Here is a 21,315-nt window from a genome sequence, read left to right on the forward strand (position 1 = left end):
TTTTGGCCTACGAAATTTGAGAAAATGGGTTCGGGAGTTGGTTACGTACGAGGAAGGGTTAGCACCCTCGTTACGCCCAGAATTGGTACCAAATTGATTAAATAATGTTCTTGTGTCTAAAATTAAAAAAATATGTTGAAATACAATTTCTTTTAAAGTATTTCAATAACTCAAATTGAACGTTAAAATTCTCTTGTTTCGAAGGAATACAGTATCACATCCAGCACGTTAGGACACGATCCTTTACACCCTCAAAACTACGATCACTTCTTGATTTCCAAAAGCTCATACATTTGAAAATTTCAAAAGGACATTCGATTATTTGGTCCAACAAAAAAATTGAAACCCAGCACGTTAGGGCACGATTTCTCGGATTTCCAAACATAGAACATTGCCTTGTTTTAAAATTTAGAAAACACGGATGAAATTTTAAAGGGATATTTGAATATTTTGGATAAACGGAGAATCGAAATCCACCATGTTAAGGCACGATTTCCCAAATCTCCAAACATCAAACATTGCCTTTATTTTAGGAAATTTTCAAATAAACAATTGTAAAGCTAGCTCAAAACGCACTAGTTTGACTTGAAATAAAATGGAATCATTAAGTTTAGAACAATAAGTTGAAAATTACAATGCAACACTTGTGAATGAAAGGCGAAACTGTAACACCCCAAATCCGGCCTAGACGTTATGGTCGAATCTGGTGCGTCACATCAAACCATTTTTCAAGTTTGATCTTTCTGGTGAAAATCCATTACTGAATCTAAATTCCTTTATTATTATTAAACTAAAGTTCTCATCAAAACATTTACCAATTTGTTTGCCTTTGGTATATTACCTCATTTAAAATCACGGAAGCATTTTGAAAACTTTGTTGTTGGAAGCTCGTGTTCCTTAAAAAAATCATGCCATTTTGAAATCTCGAGTTTTCCTAGACTAGCAGTTTAGTGTAAGAAATCACAATCCAAATTAAAACTTAAAACCCACGTACGGCCTTATTACATAATTTAAAAACCCAAATCGAAATCTAATTGCAATTAAAAGAAACAGAAACAGTAGTGTGGCCATCTCCGAGTCCCTCGTAGCTCCAAACCATCTAAGCTTAGGGATTACCTGCACAATTAGAAACGAGGTGAGTTTATGAAAACTTAGTGTGTAATCCCAATAACAAACAAACAGTGAATAACACGGTACTAGTACAATCTGGGCCAAAGCCCTATTCAGTCTCGACATTTACTGGGCCAAAGCCTTTCGTTTAACAGGTACTAGGCCGGAGCCTTTTCATAAATCAAATCACTGAGCCGAAGCCTTTACTGTAAACGGTATGGCCCATAGGCCCATTACAATATCACATGAAATACCAATGAATGTATGCAAGCCTATTTGGGGAAACTACTCAACTCATCATCCGCTACTCTCCACCTTTACCAACCAAGCTCTCCATATGGGGAATAACTCAACCCACCTAACCAAACTCTCCACTGGCACCATAGCTGCTTTATCATATAACTGGAGGCCTAGCCTCTTTTAATAACTAGGGCAAAGCCCTTTTTGATAAACTGGGGCAAAGCCCTTCTCGGTAAGCTGGGGCATAGCCCTTTTAGCACTTCATCCATTTATAAAACCCAACCCATGCAACATGTCATGTATGCAGAATGTCATGCCAATATTTGAATCAAACAATCACAGTCAAGTCATTCATATCACCAACATATATTGACAATCAAATCCGTCAACCACACAGTCCAAGACAATCACTTGCCCAAAGGGCAAAACAGTTATTTAACACCCTAGGGGCAAAATGGTAATTTTACCCCACAAGGGTATCTCGATAATTCTACCCTACAGGGGTATTTCGATAATTCTACCCTACAGGGGTATTTCGATATTTTACAAATCGAGAGTATTTTGATAATTTCACAAATCAGGGGTATTTTGGTAATTTTATAAACCAGGGGTATTTTAGTAAATTTACAAACCAGGGGTATTTTGGTAATTTTACTGATCGAGGGTATTTTGGTAATTTTGTAAACCAAGGGTATTTCAGTAATTTTGTAAATTAAGGGTAAAATTGTAATTCTATAAATTGAGGGTAAAATGGTAATTCTATAAATCGAGGGTAAAATGGTAATTCTATAAATCGAGCGTAAAATGGTAATTCTATAAATCGATGGTAAAATTCTAATTCTATAAATCGAGGGAAAAACGATAATTCTGTAAATCGAGGGTAAAACGATATTCTATAAATCGAGGGTAAAACGATAATTCTATAAATCGAGGGTAAAATGGTAATTCTGTAAATCAAGGGTAAAACGGTAATTCTGTAAATCGAGGGTACTTTGGTAATTTTACAAATTGAGGGCATTTCAGTAATTTGGTAAACTAAAGTATTCTAAACAGGGATAACAATACGAATGGGCCTAAAGCCTATTCTTGGCCCAAATGGGCCTACATGCTCGTGTGGCCCTTTTAGCCCAAATCTAGCCACAAATATGAGATTCACCTAGCCTAGTCCAATATTTACTACACAATCAAACAACTTATCCAATTGGGCCCTTAGGTCCATGGGCCCACATGACCTCTTTCGGCCCATCGTGGCCCGAAGTAGCCATCCTACAGCTAAAGTAGCGAGAAAATACACACCTGATAGGAGACTGGAGTTAATCCACGCTCCAAGCACTCTTAGCCGACGCCCAACCCAAACGAGCACGCCATAAAGCGAAAGGGATCAGCCAAGAAAGGTACCTTTACTCTCCTCGTGCTTCTCTCTATTTAAAGCCAGCTTCGCATCCACTCTTATGTTAGCTTCCCGATGTGGGATTACTCCCAACCAATAGGAAAATTCCTCATTCTTATGATCACTTCAACCACAGAGTTTCAGTCCAACTCCACCTCCTACGCCGCTCAAATAGCAAAATAAATACTCCATTGTGCATCCCAAGACTTGAACCTTAGACCTCATAGTTGCACAACACGCCACCTTGCCACTCCACCACAGGCTCTTTTTGTGTTAAAAACGTCCATAATTAACTTTAAGACATATGTGCTGTAACACCCCGAATTTGGGCCTAGAAGTATTGAGCCTTGAGTGTGGGTCTGTAAGGAGGTTATATATAGGTATTTAATTGTGCAATGAAATGACACAATTAAATGTCTACTTTAGTGGTTAATGGCCCTGAGAAATGTTGGAGAAATCTTGGGTTCAAACCTGGGCTTTAGCAAAAATTTTGGTATTAAGTGAAAAAAAAACTTGGATGCTTGGATGAGGGCCTTTTAAATTATTGTGGTAAATAAATGACACAAGGAAGCATGTAGTCTAGTGGTTGTGGCGTCATTAAGGTTGTATAGGAGCCTGGGTTCAAGCCTTGGCTCTTGTAATTTATTTTGGTTTTTTTAGAGAACCTGGACTTTGGCCTTTAGACCTTATAATTAATTGGGGATAGAATATGACACAAAAAGCCTTGTGGTTTAGTGGCAAGTAGCATGTGGAGCATCTGAGGGGAAGCATGGGTTCGAATCCCATGGCAAGCAAGGAGTATTTATTTTGCTAACAGGGGGCGACAAGAGTTGGTGTTGAATTTAAACTCTGATGATGGAGGGATCCCACATCAGGAAGCTAACATAAGAGGGGATGCGAAGCTGGCTTTAAATGGAGAGAACCATGAGGAGAGTAGAGGTACCTTTCTTGGTTGATCCCTTTCGCTGTATGGCGTGCTCGTTTGGGTTGGGCATCGGCTAAGAGTGCTCGGAGCGTGGATTAACTCTAGTCTCCTATCAGGTGTGTATTTTCTCGCTACTCTAGCTGTAGGATGGCTACTTCGGGCCACAATGGGCCGAAAGGGGTCATGTGGGCCTAATGGGCCTACAGACCCAATTGGATAAGTTGTTTGATTGTGTAGTAAATATTGGACTAGGCTAGGTGAATCTCATATTTGTGGCTAGGTCTGGGCTAAAAGGGCCACACGAGCGTGTGGGCCCATTTGGGCCGAGAATAGGCTTTGGGCCCATTCGTATTGTTATCCCTGTTTAGAATACTTTAGTTTACCAAATTACTGAAATGCCCTCTATTTGTAAAATTACCATTTTACCCTCGATTTATAGAATTATCGTTTCACCCTCAATTTACAAAATTATTATTTTACCCTCGATTTATAGAATTACCATTTTACCCTCAGTTTACAAAATTACCGTTTTACCCTCGATTGTGAAATTACTGAAATACCCCTATAGGATAGAATTACCATAATACCCTTAGTTTGTAAAATTACCAAAATACCCCTAGTTCATAAATTACCAAAATACCACTGGTTTGTGAAATTACCGAAATACCTTCAATTTGTAAAATTACCAAAATACCTCTGATTTAAAAAATTACAGAAATACCCTTGATTTGTAGATTTACCAAAACACTCTTGTAGGATGAAATGACTAAAATGCCCCTAATAGGTAAAAAGACCGTAAAGCCCCTGTAGGGTAAAGTGACCGTAATACCCTTGTATGGTAAAATGATGAATACGCCCTTATGTTCCGTATGACTGATGTGCTTAGGATTTACATATATTGATATTGGAATAGTTAAGTTTGAGTGACAGGTGGTGGTTATCGTAAGTGATTGATTATGGAAACGTTTCAACTTCAACCCGTAACAGGTGTGTACTAACCCTCATAGTAGCTTAGATTAATATCTGCTGAGAAGCCAAAATGCTAAAATACCGACATTTCGGGAACTTGTAATGTTGCGTGTGGGTATAGATGCAATAAATACGATAAGATCAGTGTTTGGATCGATGGAACGGGTAAGAACTCAATTTTGTGCACGATGGTAAGTTGGGCCTTAATGAGCTGGAATTGGGCCCAATGGGCTTTCGGGCCCATTTGGGTAAAATTGATAGAAAATGGAATTTGGAAAAGTTGCATGATAACATGGTTAGTACTATTGTAAAATTTGGATTAAGCAGGCTTAGTGGGCTAAATCGGTATTCGTAGGGCCCATTAGAGGTTTTGGGCCCAAAAGCCCGAGTTTGATAAAGTGGGTTAAAGATCATTGTTTAAACACTCGAAAATATTGATAATTGTTTATGAACATGGAAAACCCTGATATTTGGTAAAATTATGAAATTACCCTTATAGTATGAAAATGACTGTTTTGCCCCTAAGTAAAAATGACCATTATACCCCTAGGGTTTAATTATAAATTTGATACGTGGGATATGATATACATGATTGATATGATATGCACATGATATGTATAAAATGCACATGATATGTATGAAATGCACATGATATGAATGAAATGCACATGACGTATTCATAAATGCATTGGGTTGGGTTTTTATATGGATGGAGGAAGTGCAAAAGGGCTTATGCCCCAGTTTATTGAAAAGGGCTTATGCCCCAATTTACCGAAAAGGGCTTATGCCCCAGTTTATTGAAAAGGGCTTTGCCCCAGTTTACCGAAAAGGGCTTTGCCCTAGTTATTAAAAGAGGCTAGGCCTCCAGATATATGATAAAGCAGCTATGCTGCCAGTGGTGTATTGGTTGGGTGGGTTGAATCATTCCTCACATGGTGTGTTGGTTGGTACGGGTGGAGAGTAGCGGATGGTGGGTTGAGTAGTCTCCCCAAATGGGCTTGCAAACATTCATCGGTATTTCATATGATATTGAAATGGGCTTGCATACATCCATTGACATTACTTGTGATATTGAAATGGGCCTATGGGCCATACCGTTTACAGTAAAGGCTTCGGCCCAGTGAAATGATTTATGAAAAGGCTTCGGCCCAGTGATATGATTTATGAAAAGGCTTCGGCCCAGTGATATGATTTATGGAAAGGCTTCGGCCCAGTATATGTCAAGACTAAATAGGGCTTTGGCCCAGATTGTACTGATACCGTGTTATTTACTGTTTGTTTGTTATTGGGGTTACACACTGAATTTTCATAAACTCACCCCATTTCTAACTGTGCAGGTAATCCCTAAGCTTAGATGGTTTGGAGCTGCAAGGGACTCGGAGATGGCCACACTACTGTTTCTGTTTCTTTTAATTGCAATAAGTAGTCGATTTATTTCTTTATAAGTTTTATCTTATTAATATTATTATTTGGTTTTGGGTTGTAATAAGGCCATTTTAATTATTTTTCTGGGATTATTTTATCTTATACCCTATATTTTTCTGATAACAATATGAGTTAGACCTAGGGCACGTTTCCAAAATGATAATTGTTTTCAAAATAACGCAACGATACAATTAATCAGTTTATCAAAAATATCTACTTAAATGAATTCCAACTCGTTTTTCTCAAAACCTAACCTAGCACCAAAGTGTGGCAATGGTTGTGGGCATGTCTAGGATTGGATCCAATCAAGAGCTTGGTACTTAAGCAGCCTTCTAGGCTCACCTCTTCTGTTTCGGATACCTACCTGGTGCACAGCTTCCATTCACTTGTTTAAGCCTTATCAAACGACGGTTTTTTTAAAACACTAAAACAAAGCGTGGATTTTTAACTTCAATGTGGCACGTCAGATTCGGCCATTACGTCTAGGCCGGGTTTGGGTTGTTACATGTGCCAGCGTCCAGATTCACTTAAGAGAAAAACCAAAATGAATTGTAAGAGCCAAGACTTGAACCCAGGCTCCCTTGCAACCTTAATGACGCCACAACCACTAGACTACATGCTTCCTTGTGTCATTTATTTAACACAATAATTTAAAAGGCCCTTATCCAAGCATCCAGGTTTTTTTCACTTCATACCAAAATTTTTGCTAAAGCCTAGGTTTGAACCCAAGATTTCTTCAACAGTTCTTAGAGCCATTAACCACCAAAACAGACATTTAATTGTGTCATTTCATTGCACAATTAAATACCTATATAAAACCTTCTTACGGACCCACACTCAAGGGTCAATACTTCTAGGCCCAAATTCGGGGTGCTACAATTCTATCCCCTTAAAGAAATTTCGTCCTCGAAATTTCCCACTCTCAAACCACACCATCACACCTCCGCTGTGCACTTTGATTCTAATAATACTAATATACACCCAAAACATTTATCCATCGGAGCGGATAGATTTCACATGCAAACAATTTCTACATTTCCAGAACACACACCAAATAAATACTAAATCTAAATTCAAGCGTTATAGTTTACTCTAACTAGAGAGTTCCAGTATAGTGCTACTATCTATAGTAGTTTCTCAATATAGCACTTCAATCTATAACAGTAAATAGAGTTAGAGAACTTACAGATTTGGTGCCGGAGACTCGGTGTGCCACACTTCCAATAACATCTTTTCCGAAACAAGTCAAGTTTTGTTGATAAATTTCAAAACAAAATTTTAGAAAAACCCCAATTTCGAAAAAAGAAAAAAATAACAATAATTTTCTGCTACCCATACCACAGCCGAGTTTTGTAACCTGGCTCTGATACTATTAAATGTAACACCCCAAACTCGGCCTAGACGTTATGGCCGAATCTGGTGCGTCACATCAAACCATTTTTCAAATTTAATCTTTCCGGTGAAAATCCATTACTGAATCTAAATTCCTTTATTATTATTAAACTAAAGTTCTCATCACAACGTTTACCAATTTGTTTTCCTTTGGAATATTACCTCATTTAAAATCACGGAAGCATTTTGAAAACTTTGTTGTTGGAAGCTCGTGTTCCTTAGAAAAATCATGCCATTTTGAAATCTCGAGTTTTCCTAGACTAGCAGTTTAGTATAAGAAATCACAATCCAAATTAAAACTTAAAACCCACCTACGGCCTTATTACATAATTTAAAAACCCAAATCGAAATCTAATTGCAATTAAAAGAAATAGAAACAGTAGTGTGGCCATCTCCGAGTCCCTCGCAGCTCCAAACCATCTAAGCTTAGGGATTACCTGCACAGTTAGAAACGAGGTGAGTTTATGAAAACTCAGTGTGTAATCCCAATAACAAACAAACAGTGAATAACACGGTACCAGTACAATCTAGGCCAAAGCCTTATTCAATCTTGACATTTATTGGGCCGAAGCCTTTCGTTTAACGATTACTGGGCCGGAGCAGTTTCATAAATCAAATCACTGGGCCGAAGCCTTTACTGTAAATGGTATGGCCCATAGGCCCATTACAATATCACATGAAATACCAATGAGTGTATGCAAGCCCATTTGGGGAGACTACTCAACCCACCATCCGCTACTCTCCACCCGTACCAACCAAGTTCTCCATGTGGGGAATAACTCAACCCATCCAACCAAACTCTCCACTGGCAGCATAGCTGCTTTATCATATAACTGGAGGCCTAGCCTCTTTTAATAACTGGGGCAAAGCCCTTTTTGATAAACTGGGGCAAAGCCCTTTTCGGTAAACTGGAGCATAGCCCTTTTAGCACTTCATCCATATTTGAATCAAACAATCATAGTCAAGTCATTCATATCACCAATATATATTCACAATCAAATCCATCAACCACACAGTCCAAGACAGTTACTTGCCCACAAGGGCAAAACAATCACTTAACACCCTAGGGGCAAAATGGTAATTTTACCCCACAAGGGTATCTTGATAATTCTACCCTACAGGGGTATTTCGGTAATTCTACCCTACAGGGGAATTTCGGTAATTCTACCCTACAGGGGTATTTCAGTAATTCTACCCTATAAGGGTATTTCAGTAATTCTACCCTATAGGGGTATTTCAGTAATTCTAACCTACAAGGGTATTTTGATATTTTACAAATTGAGAGTATTTTGATAATTTCGCAAATCAAGGGTATTTTAGTAATTTTACAAGCCAGGGGTATTTTGGTAATTTTACAAACCAAGGGTATTTTAGTAATTTTACAAACCAGGGGTATTTTGGTAATTTTACTGATCGAGGGTATTTTGGTAATTTTGTAAACCAAGGGTATTTCGGTAATTTTGTAAATCGAGGGTAAAACGGTAATTTTGTAAATCGAGGGTAAAATGGTAATTCTGTAAATCGAGGGTAAAATGGTAATTCTATAAATCGAGGGTAAAATGGTAATTCTATAAATCGAAGGTAAAACGATAATTCTATAAATCGAGGGTAAAATAGTAATTCTATAAATCGAGGGTAAAACGATAATTCTATAAATCGAGGGTACTTTGGTAATTTTACAAATTTAGGATATTTTAGTTATTTGGTAAACTAAAGTATTCTAAACAGGGATAACAATACGAATGGGCCTAAAGCCTATTCTCGGCCCAAATGGGCCCATACGCTCATGTGGCCCTTTTAGCCCAAATCTAGCCACAAATATGAGATTCACCTAGCCTAGTCCAATATTTACTACACAATCAAATAACTTATCCAATTGGGCCCGTAGGCCCATTTGGGCCCATCGCGGCCCGAAGTAGCCATCCTACAGCTAGAGTAGCGAGAAAATACACACCTGATAGGAGACTGGAGTTAATCCGCACTCCAAGCACTCTTAGCCGACGCCCAACCCAAACGAGCACGCCATAAAGCGAAAGGGATCTCAGCCAAGAAAGGTACCTTTACTCTCCTCGTGCTTCTCTCTATTTAAAGCCAGCTTCGCATCCACTCTTATGTTAGCTTCCGGATGTGGGATTACTCCCGACCAATAGGAAAATTCCTCATTCTTATGATCACTTCAACCACAGAGTTTCAGTCCAACTCCACCTCTTACGCAGCTCAAATAGCAAAATAAATACTCCATTGCGCATCCCAAGACTTGAACCTTAAACCTCACAATTACACAACACGCCACCTTACCACTCGACCATAGGCTCTTTCTGTGTTAAAAACGTCCATAATTAACTTTAAGACATATGTGCCAGCGTCCAGATTCACTTAAGAGAAAAACCAAAATGAATTGTAAGATCCAAGACTTGAACCTAGGCTCTTTTGCAACCTTAATGACGCCACAACCACTAAACTACATGCTTCCTTGTGTCATTTGTTTAACACAATAATTTAAAAGGCCCTCATCCAAGCATCCAGGTTTTTTTTCACTTAATACCAAAATTTTTGCTAAAGCCCAGGTTTGAACCCAAGATTTCTCCAACAATTCTTAGAGCCATTAACCACCAAAGCAAACATTTAATTGTGTCATTTCATTGCACAATTAAATACCTATATATAACCTCCTTACGGACCCACACTCAAGGCTCAATACTTCTAGGCCCAAATCCGGGGTGTTACAGAAACTATAAATATGAAACAATATACATGAATAATGTACGATACCTAGTGAATAAAAATAGTATAAACAAAAAACAAATTAACAAATACATAAGAGCAATGAGCACACATTCTATTTTGAAAAATATTAATAATCAGAAGGAGTGGAAACTAAAATATAACTAACCAAAGAACCATATTAGAATAAAAAAAATGTAACCAAATTTCAAACATAGATGAATAATAATTGAAATAATAATACAAAGGACGACTAAACAACATGGAACAGTAATATATGAAACAATATGAAAAACACACAATATACAAAACAATACGGAAACTAGAAGCCAATATAATACAAAACAAATTAAAAACCATATGGAAAAAATTTACAAATGAATAATGCATGTTTGAATTCGAAATAACTTATATGTATATAAAAACTAATAGAATATAAATGATTATTAAAATATATGTTATGTAAAAAGAAATTCGAAATAAATAATATATAACATAATTTCAAATAAAACAAATTGATTTAATTAATGATATATATAAATAATAATATATATGAAGATACTAATATATGAAAGTATTTAAAATAAATAAAATAAACAGTTTAAAATAGGGTCCTTACAAGAAACAAATTACATATATAAATAAATTTAAAAGAATATATATATACGTAAATAAATCTAAAAAATATTTACATAAAATAATATGAAATCAATAATATATACTTAGAATAAAAACAATTATGCATATGTATGTATAATAGCATTAAATTAAATATCATGTAAATCTTAAAAACATAGAAAAATATGAATGTAACGCCCCCACGCCCGAGACCGTCACCGGAGTCGAGTATGAGGTGTTACTAAGCTTAATTTAACATTTTTAGAACTTTGGATTATTTGTTTCTACATTCACAGCTTTTAAGCTACTTGCGTCACAGTCACAAGAAAAATCATATCTCGAGTTACGAAACTCGAAATCAAGATCCGTAAATTTTACCTGAATCTAGACTCATATACCTATCTACTAATTTTTTTATAAAATTTTTGGTTGGGTCAATTCGTACAGTTTATTAGTTAAAGTTACCCCTGTTTCAGGACTTGACTGGTCTGACCTCTGTTTACTACGAACCACATTTCTCTCTGTAAAAAATTCATATGACTATGAGGTTTGTTTCTCCTAAAACTAGACTCAATAAGTATTCTGAGTATATAAAATACACCACCTAATTATATCTTTAAAATTTATGGTGAATTTATAAAGTAGGAACAGGGGATTCAGAAACTGCTATAAACCTGTTTCACTAAAATTCAAATATCTTCTAACATATAATTCCTTTACCTGTTTCATTTGTTTCATGTGAAACTAGACATAATAAGCTTCAATTTTATATGTAGTCCATCACCAAATTCAATTTCTATGATTTTTAGTAAATTTTCAAACTCGCGTCAGTGTTGCTGCAGTATTCTGTTTATGGCAAATTTCATCCCTCTTATGAGTTTTTATGCACTAAGTATCCTAATAATTTTCCTTAACATCAAACATAATCTAAACTTACCATTTTCATAATTTATCATTATCAAATATTTTCTCAACCATTCTGTCACCATATCATAAGATCATTTACACAAAATAAGTATATTGCTATACATGCCATACTTAAATTTACAAGCCATTTACCAAAATCTTCCTGATAGTGTGACTGAGCCTTCGACCTATCCCGACTCCTGAACTGGCTTGTCCAAAACTATAATGAGTAAGAAGGAGGGAGTAAGCATAAATGCTTAGTAAGTTCATATGTAAATAATAAATAACATAACAAACAATCAAACTAATCAACATTAGCATATATCATCAACACACTTATCACATTTTTTAATCATTTTCCATCATCTTATTACCTTATCGTGGTTGTAATTAACACTCAACCCGAGGGTTAAATACATACCTGTCCAAAATATCCATTTCTCATCACTTACCAATACGTCTCTTTTCATCTCGAGTATTCCTCCATTTGAGTAAAACTTTACCCGTTGAACACATCGGAATATAATTCGGATACATGGATAATTTGCATATAAGAGCCTCATATGTAATCAAGCTACCATGTAACCCGCCCATAAGTGAACTCGGACTCAACTCAACGAGCTCGGGCGTTCGCATCCATAAGTGAACTCGGACTCAACTCAACGAGTTCGGATGCCTAGTTACATTTCACGAACTCGGACTCAACTCAATGAGTTCGGACATTCGCATCCATAAGTGAACTCAGACTCAACTCAACGAGTTCGGATGCTCAACCATCCTAGTGACATGTCACTTGTATCCTAATCTATTCCTAAGGTTCAAACGGGTGTTTTCCTCGATCACACATCTTTGCCGTCTTCCACGGAATATCAAAATCGGTACTTCGGTGATAGTTCATACTCATCAAGTAATTCACATAATTACATATTATTCAACAATAACCGCAAAGCATAATATTTCATGATAATAATCAGCATCATATCATATAAACAACATTAAATTGGTTAAAAGGACAATTATGTTACTACATTTACACATGAACTTACCTTGGTACCAAAATATAAAGATTTTGCAATTTAGTCCACAATCCTTTCTTTTCCTCGATTGAGGTCGATTCCACGTCTTTCTTGATTATGGAGCTTGGAAGCTTGAAACAAACCCTAGCTATGGAGAACCCTTGAAATTTCGGCCTAATGAAGAAGATGGACAAAATTGGCTTTTAATTTTGTTTTTAATTCATTTTAATAACTAAATGACCAAAATACCCTTACTACTAAACTTTCCAAAAATTCCTTCCATGTCCTAATTTTGTCCATGAACTTAAAATTTGTCAAATTGCTATTTAAGACCCCCTCATTAATATTCCAAAACAATTTCATACAAAAAACTTCTAGAATGCAAGTTTTGCAACTTATTTGATTTAGTCCCTACTTTCAATTTAAGCACTTTAGGCATAGAATTTCATCACGAAATTTTCACACAATCATTCAATCATATCATAATCATCAAAATAATTATAAAATAATTATTTCTATCTCGGATTTGTGGTCACGAAACCACTATTCCGATTAGGCCCTAATTCGGGATATTACAATGAAAGAGGAATTTTAAAATAAACAAATTACTAAGTAAAACAATTTAAAAAAATACACATAAAAATATGCAAAATACAAACTAAACTAACGCAAAAATCAATGGAATAGCATATTAACATAAAAAATAAATGAATTAAAAAGAGTTAAGAATTACATAAACTAAAAAACTCAATTGAAACAAGAACAAAATTCAGAGGTTAATTTTTAAACAAATCAAATTATTAAAACAGAGTCAAGGACTTGAATTAAATGCGCTCAAATAAACAGAGACTAAAAATGCAAATGTCCGAGTTCCAAAACGCGGTGCTTAGGCATGGACAAAATTGAAACAGTGTGCAAATCTCAAAGAAAAAAATTAAAAAACCAAAGAGATCAAAACAGGATTCAATTGAATGGCTCAACAAAGAAGGGGGACTATACGCGCAAATTGACCTTTCAAAGTGAAAAGGTGCGGATTCGGCCTCCAAACGGGTCAATGCATGGATCCTTTCTCTACCAAACGGCACCGTTTCATATACTCCATAAAAACAAATGAAAAACCCTAAATGAAAACTTAATTTCTTTAAACAAAATCAAAACAAAAAAAAACCTAAGTCATTCGGCCGAATCACCAAGCATTCCATTCCCAAATGCCCTTTCGTCATCGACCTCATTTGAATCCCCATCCGAGCTTCGATTTCAACGAAGCAAACAAGGATTCGAAGCCATTAAAAGGTACGTCCCCTCCGTTCTATAATTTTTTACATGCATTGAATAGAGATTGAGGAAATAGAAGCGAAAATCAAAGAAGAATGCGAACTAAATTCACCTTAAAAACTGATTTTGAATTGATTTTTTTCAATATGCATGTATCCGTCCTCTTTTACAGATTATTTTTGGCCTTTTATAGCCAAGTGAAATAAAAATAATAATTACAAAAATGATTTTTCTTTTCTGTTATTTCTCTATTGCTGTGGCTTGTGGGTTTGTTGCAGGTATAGCTGTGTGTGGAGAAACTGCTCATGGGCAATGACGTGAAGGCTTCCAGAAGTTTTACTGTTTGGGCTATATGAGCCTACCTTGGAATCGGACGGTTGGAGGCTGGAAGCCATTGCTGCGGCGTGAGGTGAGATGGCTAGGGTTCCAGTTTCAGGAATAGAAAATCTAGACCATTCGGGCTAGTTTTGGGATTGGGCCTATTGGGGTATTAATTCATTCGGGTATTGGGTTGGTGATTTGGGTTTAATGTTTGGGTCAGATGTTATTTGAGTTGTTTTATGCAATTGGGTCATGGGCTATTTTGGACTAATGGACTTTATTTTGTTTATTATTTTATTTTATTTATTTTGGTTTTTTTTTTGTTTTTGTATGGGCCCGGGCAAATTGGGCCTATTACAATAACGATTAATAATAAATAGATTTGAATTATAGTAATACAAACCCGGATTTATTCAATTACTCCTCGACAACTTTTTCTTTTCCTTTCTGTGCCGATGCCTCGGGTTCTTTTCTAGCTACGAAAATTAAAATAATTATACTATTAATTACAGCACTAATTATAATAAATAATTGAATTTCTAATCATTTCCTACCTTACTCCTAATTTAATCCTAACTAATTTTACTTACTTTTCTAATTTAATTCACACTCTATTTCTATTCAAATTTCAACCATACTCAAATTTAACTATTATTTTTCAACATATTTTCTTAATTTTGAATTTTCCTCAATTTAGTCCCTACAACATAAAACTTATAGCTTACTTCACAATTTAATCCCTTTATAAATTTTAACTTGAAATTCTTTCAACTAAATCCCTAATTCCATAATTTGTCCAACATGAATCCTACTTGAAAACCTATGAACTCTCAAAATATCAACTTAATTTCATCAAAACATTGTTTTAAAGCTTTTAAAACATCAAATTTGAGTAAAAATGACTTAATTGACTTACCAATTAAATTTCAAGCTTCAAATCCCCAGTGTTTCCTTTTTCTTTTCTTTCTTTCTTTCCTTTCCCCTGTTTCGAATGCTCTCTGTTCTTTCTTCTTTCTTTTTCTTTTGTTTTGTTCTTTTATACCTTATATATATATACTTTATTTTATTTATTTACTTAACATATATTATAATATATTTATTCTAAATATCTATTAAGTATTTAATCATATATATACAAATGTACACCATCAATATCATACAATTGTCATCATTTATTTTATTTTCACATAACAATCTTATAATTTAATTATTTAATTAAGAATAATATAATTTAATCTAACTATCTATTACTTTAATATTAAGTAAATAAATTATTTTATAACAAGTGTACATATATCTATTTATTACAAATGTACCAATATTTTTATTACAATTGTCATTATTCAATTTATTTATTATACATAAATCTCATAATTTAATTATTTATCTAATAAATATCTTTTAATTTACTAATGATAAATGATAAATAAAAAATATCTTATGCTTAATTAATAAGCAAATTAAATCTATAATTTACTATTGTATGTTTATTTTAAATTACACATGTATATCATTATTATCACACATTTGGCTTCATTTAATTTATTTAATAATAATATAGTTATAATACTACTACTAATAATAATAATTAAATCTACTTGCCGCCTCAACCATTGAGAAATGGTTTATTTGCCATTGTGGTCCCCCTTTCTTTTTATTAATCTATAATTAAACTTTTACCCTTAATTCAATTTAATCATTTGTCCTAATTACTCTTAATTAAGCTAAATTCACCTAATTAGAACCTAATTAGGCACACCACTAGTATCATAAATATTTCTAATAATTATTTACGAACTCATTTCACTAAAACTGAGGCCCGATATTGCATTTTTCTGATGCCTGTGAATTTTGGGTCATTACAAAATTGAAATACTTCAATAAAATAAAAGAACTCTTAGATCGAAATTGATTCCAATAGGAAAAATAATTAGTTTAGAAAAGCCAAAAGAAAACTAATCTAATCCTCCTCCTAAACTACTAGGGTTTTTTTATTGTGTCTAAGATGACTTAGTTACATCAAACCCTTTATGTCTTATTTATAGGAGTGTTGGCAACACAAATTAGGTTTTCGGTACATCTTAGGTCTTCGTATAAAGTTGATTGTACGAACAAAAATAGCCTTGATATTCTTGGGCATCATGTCGACCTATGTTGCGCCGTAGGCCTTGCATGGCGTGACACAATGAGCAAATTATGCCTTACTTGGTTCGTTCATACTTTGATGGATAGGGCAACTTGTGTATCACTCGTTCCTTGCTCCCACGCCAATTGGGCCTATAAATCTTCATCCTACACACTCAATTTAACATATTAGAACTACCTAAGGCCCTTATTACCCTAATAGGTCACAACACTCACAAAAATGTGTTACAAAATACTTATTTTACTAATATTTAATTCTAACTACTAAATACTGAAAACATAATATTATATACTAAATTGCGTAGAAAACAAGCTCTTTAAGTGCAGAAATAACCCAATATAACAAGCTCTTTAAATGCGGAAATAAACCAAATTAACTATTACATTCGACGACAGGTCAAATACCCTCACACTTAAGTCTTTGCTTGTCCTCAAGCAAACTAAATAAAAAAAATAGAAACTAAACTAAAATTGAGAATAGGAAATAAACATGCAAAGAAAAGAAAATGAACTTAAGCTAGCTTTATACAAGGAATTGGATAAAAATATATTAATAAGACAATGTAAATAAATATGTAACTCTAGAATGATGTACAATTGACCCACAACGTCTAAAATTAGATGGGTTAGTTCACTAAATTATAAGATAAACAAATAAAAGAATGTTAGGTATAGGTTTCCATTACAAATATACAAATAAACAATTATGTTCAAATGTATATAAGTTGTAAAAACATCAAAACTCGACACAGTTTCATCCATATAAAGTATTACCTCAGTTACATAGGACTTTTTGGCTTGTAAAGTTATGCGGTTTAGGTTGGTTTGAAATTCAAAGAACAGACACAACAAAATGGTTAAGAATGAAAATAGTTTGACACATTGTATTGTTCTCGATACTCCCTGAGTTGTAACACCCCTAACCTGTATTCGTCGCCGGAATAGGATTACGGAGCATTACCACAAATTTAAAACTCAAAACATTCTATTCGAAAAATTTCAAAAATCATGGTAATATCAATCAATCTCATGCTTAATGTCCCTTATTCGAGCCCTTGAGGCCTTAGAAATACTTTAGAAATGATTCGAGACTAAATTAGAAACATATGGAATTTCATGGAAAAAGATAGAATTTTTCATACTCTAGGGGTCACACGGCCGTGTCCCAGCCCATGTCCATGCCCATGTAACTCTCTGACTTAGGTCACACGGCCAAGCCACACGCCCATGTGCTAGGTTGTGTAACTCTCGAAATGGCCTCAAACGCCCATGTGCTAGGCCGTGTAACTGCCTGACTTGCAACCCTTTGAAACCTACAGGGGACACACGGCCGTGTCGCATGGTCGTGTGTCACACACGGTTGAGAGACACTCCCGTGTCTTAGGCTGCATGGACAAGAAATAGGTCATTTTCAAGTCATCTCCTTCACCCAAATCATGCACACACATACAAGCCATTTGCACCCAATTCCAACATTCAAAATGTACCTAAAACATGCATAATCAAGCTAGATGAATATGGTGGCTATTCATACAACCAATATGCCAAAAGGCACCTCAATTCACATAACAACAAATATACTTAAACATAAGCATAACGTAGCCATTAATCTTACCAAACTTATCACTACGACCACATGCCAAAAATCATAATCAAGTATGCCAAAATGGTCACAAAAACATACATCAACCATAAAAGCACTAAAATGCTAAGATATCCTCAATCACAAACCACATATGTACATGCCAACATGATAAGTATTTCATCAACCAAAATACCATATTTAAAAGGCAAACATAATAGCTACATCATCAAGCACAAAGCACCTATACATGCTATTATGACCATGACTTAAAAACATCAAAATCTACCGATTTAGCCTATGGATTCAAATTAACTATAAAACATAGAAAAACAACACAATGTAAGCATATAATGCTTAGTAAGTTCGTATTTCATAAACAATGCTTACAATTTCAATGCATAACATTAAAAATAAATATGGATCAATCCAACACAAGCTTGTCACAAGCCTAAGCATCACCAACAACACAATAACTTCAATATTATCACATGATAAGATAAATTTCATAAGTATAAATCATATGAACTCATACTTTCCGTAATTATGAATTGCATCAAAAACTCTTACCGAAGCTCACATGAAGTGTGCTAATGATGGTCGAAACCATCCCTTTTCATATTTGATGTTCATCACTATCCCTTTTCATTAATCGATGGTCGTCACCATCCCTTTTAATTAATTAATGGTTGTCACCATCCCTTTCCATATTCGATAGTCATCACCATCCCTTTTCATAGTCGATAGTCGTCACCATCTCTTTTCATAATCGATAGTTGAAACTATTTATTTTCATATACGATGGTTGTCACCATCCCTTTTCATAGTTGATGGTTGTCACCATCCCTTTTCATAGTTGATGGTTGTCACCATCCCTTTTCATAGTTGATGGTCGTCATCATCCCTTTTCATAGTCGATAGTCAGAACTATCCCTTTTCATAATCGATGGTCAAAACCATCCCTTTTCATTAATCGATGATCGTCGATACGCAGTTGGATTTTTTCGTCGAAACATAATTTGACAATGTAACATGATAGCATTTAAGACATAAATTTGAAACGCTATTTAAACGTACGAACTTACCACAATGATAAAAGTAGATACGAAGTCGATTAATCCAAAACTTTATCTTTTCCCCGATCTAAAGTCGTACAAGGTCTATTTTGATAAAAATTAATAAATTCAATCCATTTAATAATCATTCCATTCAATTCAATCCAAAATCATATTTTTGAAAAATTACACTTTTGCCCCTAATGTTTTGATTTCTTTACAATTTGGTCCTTAAGCTTGTAAAATGAAATTCATGAAAATTCATCCCTACCCAAGTCTAGTTGAATTTCATATAGGCTCATAGCAGCTCATGCATTTCATTATTTCAAAATTTTCACCAAGAATATTTCATAATTTTCAATTAAATCCCTAATTGAAAAATTCATCAAAAATCACTTTACACAAGTTGTTTATCTAACAACAAAGATTCATTTTCTACCGTCAAACTTCACAAAAAAACATGAATTCATTTATGGAAAATTTTTAATCTTATAACAATTTTACAAATTAGTCCCTAGGCTAGCTAGATTAATCTATAACGACCCCCAAAACATAGAAATCATTAAAAACGGGATGAAAAATACTCACATGCAAGCAAAGAGAGATGGTCGAATGATTAAACTTCTCCCATGGCTTTTGTTAGGTTTATTTTCAATTGAAGATGAGCATAGAAAGATGATAGCCTTTGTTTTTGTTATTTAATATACTTTAATTATTAATTTACTTAAATAAGCTTGTAATTAACCTTTAAAATCATTTAAAGATGTCCATAAAAGTTCACTTAACATATTAATGGTCTATTTACCACATAAAACCCTCAACCATTTAATAGCATATCCATTAGATCCCTTTAACTTATAGAACTCAAGTTTTGCACCTTTTGCAATTTAGTCGTTTTTATCGAATTAAGCATGCAAATGGTAAAATTTCTTAACGAAATTTTCATACAAGACTACTAACATGCTATAAACATTAAAATAATAATAAAATAAATATTCTCACATCGGTTTTCTGGTCCCAAAACCACTATTCTGATTTCACTGAAAACGGGTTGTTACACGAGTATACATATAGCTCACCACCTTATATCCACTTCCATCACCTTCCTTATCTCTTCGTTTACTAAGGCGTCATATTTTATTTAAGAGTGCAATCATCCGAGCTCATATTTTTTTCGAACAAATATGAATGTATTTATTTTCCAACTCACTTTTGTTTTATTTATCGAGATTTTCTCTATTGGCATTTTGTCTTATTTTTTACAAGCTCAAAATCCTTATACTCTCTATACCATACAATTCCTTAGTCACTTAATTTTTTCTCTTTTTGAAACCACTAAGATGTATCTACCTGATCCCTTAATATTAATGGCCAAACATCTAAATTTGTGCAGGGACCAAAAAATAAAGGATCAAATAGAATATATAATAAGCTTATGGTTTTAGTTAGAGTTCATCAAGAAAATGGATTCAGGCTCAAATTAGGTACTAGGGAAAATATTTATGAGATAGTTATTTGGCTCGAGAAATTATCAACCAAATAACGCCTTAGGTCATCCCTAGGTAATTCAATACATGAATTAAATCGGCTAAGTTTATCAATTTCTACAACCTATAATAGAATTAAACATGCATTCTATTTATATACCTATTTATCATGTGGTATATTTAACACCTTAAATCTATTCACAATGTAATAAATTGAATTAAGTAGTCTAAAATTAAAAATTTAGAACCAATTGTTATCAAACTAAGTTCACAAAATCCTATTAACATGCTCCTAACCACTAGCTTGTATTTCTAAAAGCTCAAGCACATAGAAAACATGCAAATAAAAATTAAAAATCTAAAAACAACTAAAAACAAAGAAAATAAAATAAAAGGAAAGAAAGATTTTAATTTTTTTTAAATTTTCCTAAGTCACCCCTACACTTTGTTCAACACATTGTCCCTACTGTACAATAAAAATTTAAAAGAAAGAGGTTACCCGATTGGCATGATTTGTGCAACTCTGTAACACCCCGAACCCGAAACCGACATCGGGGTCGAACACGAGGTGTTAACTGGCTTTAACCTCTTACAAAATTTATTTTCCAGACACTGCCCAATCTGTGTACTAGTCGTTTTAAAAATCATATCTTGAGTTTCGTAACTCGAAAATCAGTTTCGTAATTTTTCCCAGAAACTAGACTCATGTGCCCATCTATGTATTTTTTTCTAGAA

At 34.3% G+C, this 21,315-nt stretch overlaps 1 long non-coding RNA gene across 1 annotated transcript; it reads left to right on the forward strand.

The window, feature by feature from the left end:
* The first annotated feature begins 13,867 nt into the window (after window positions 1-13,867).
* LOC107890237 (uncharacterized) lies at window positions 13,868-14,617 on the forward strand. The gene is made up of 2 exons (XR_001681891.2): window positions 13,868-14,008; window positions 14,269-14,617. It is a non-coding gene; the product is annotated as an uncharacterized lncRNA (long non-coding RNA).
* Window positions 14,618-21,315: the final 6,698 nt, after the last annotated feature.

The sequence above is a fragment of the Gossypium hirsutum genome, chromosome A09, assembly GCF_007990345.1.
Source record: "Gossypium hirsutum isolate 1008001.06 chromosome A09, Gossypium_hirsutum_v2.1, whole genome shotgun sequence".
NCBI lineage: Eukaryota > Viridiplantae > Streptophyta > Magnoliopsida > Malvales > Malvaceae > Gossypium > Gossypium hirsutum.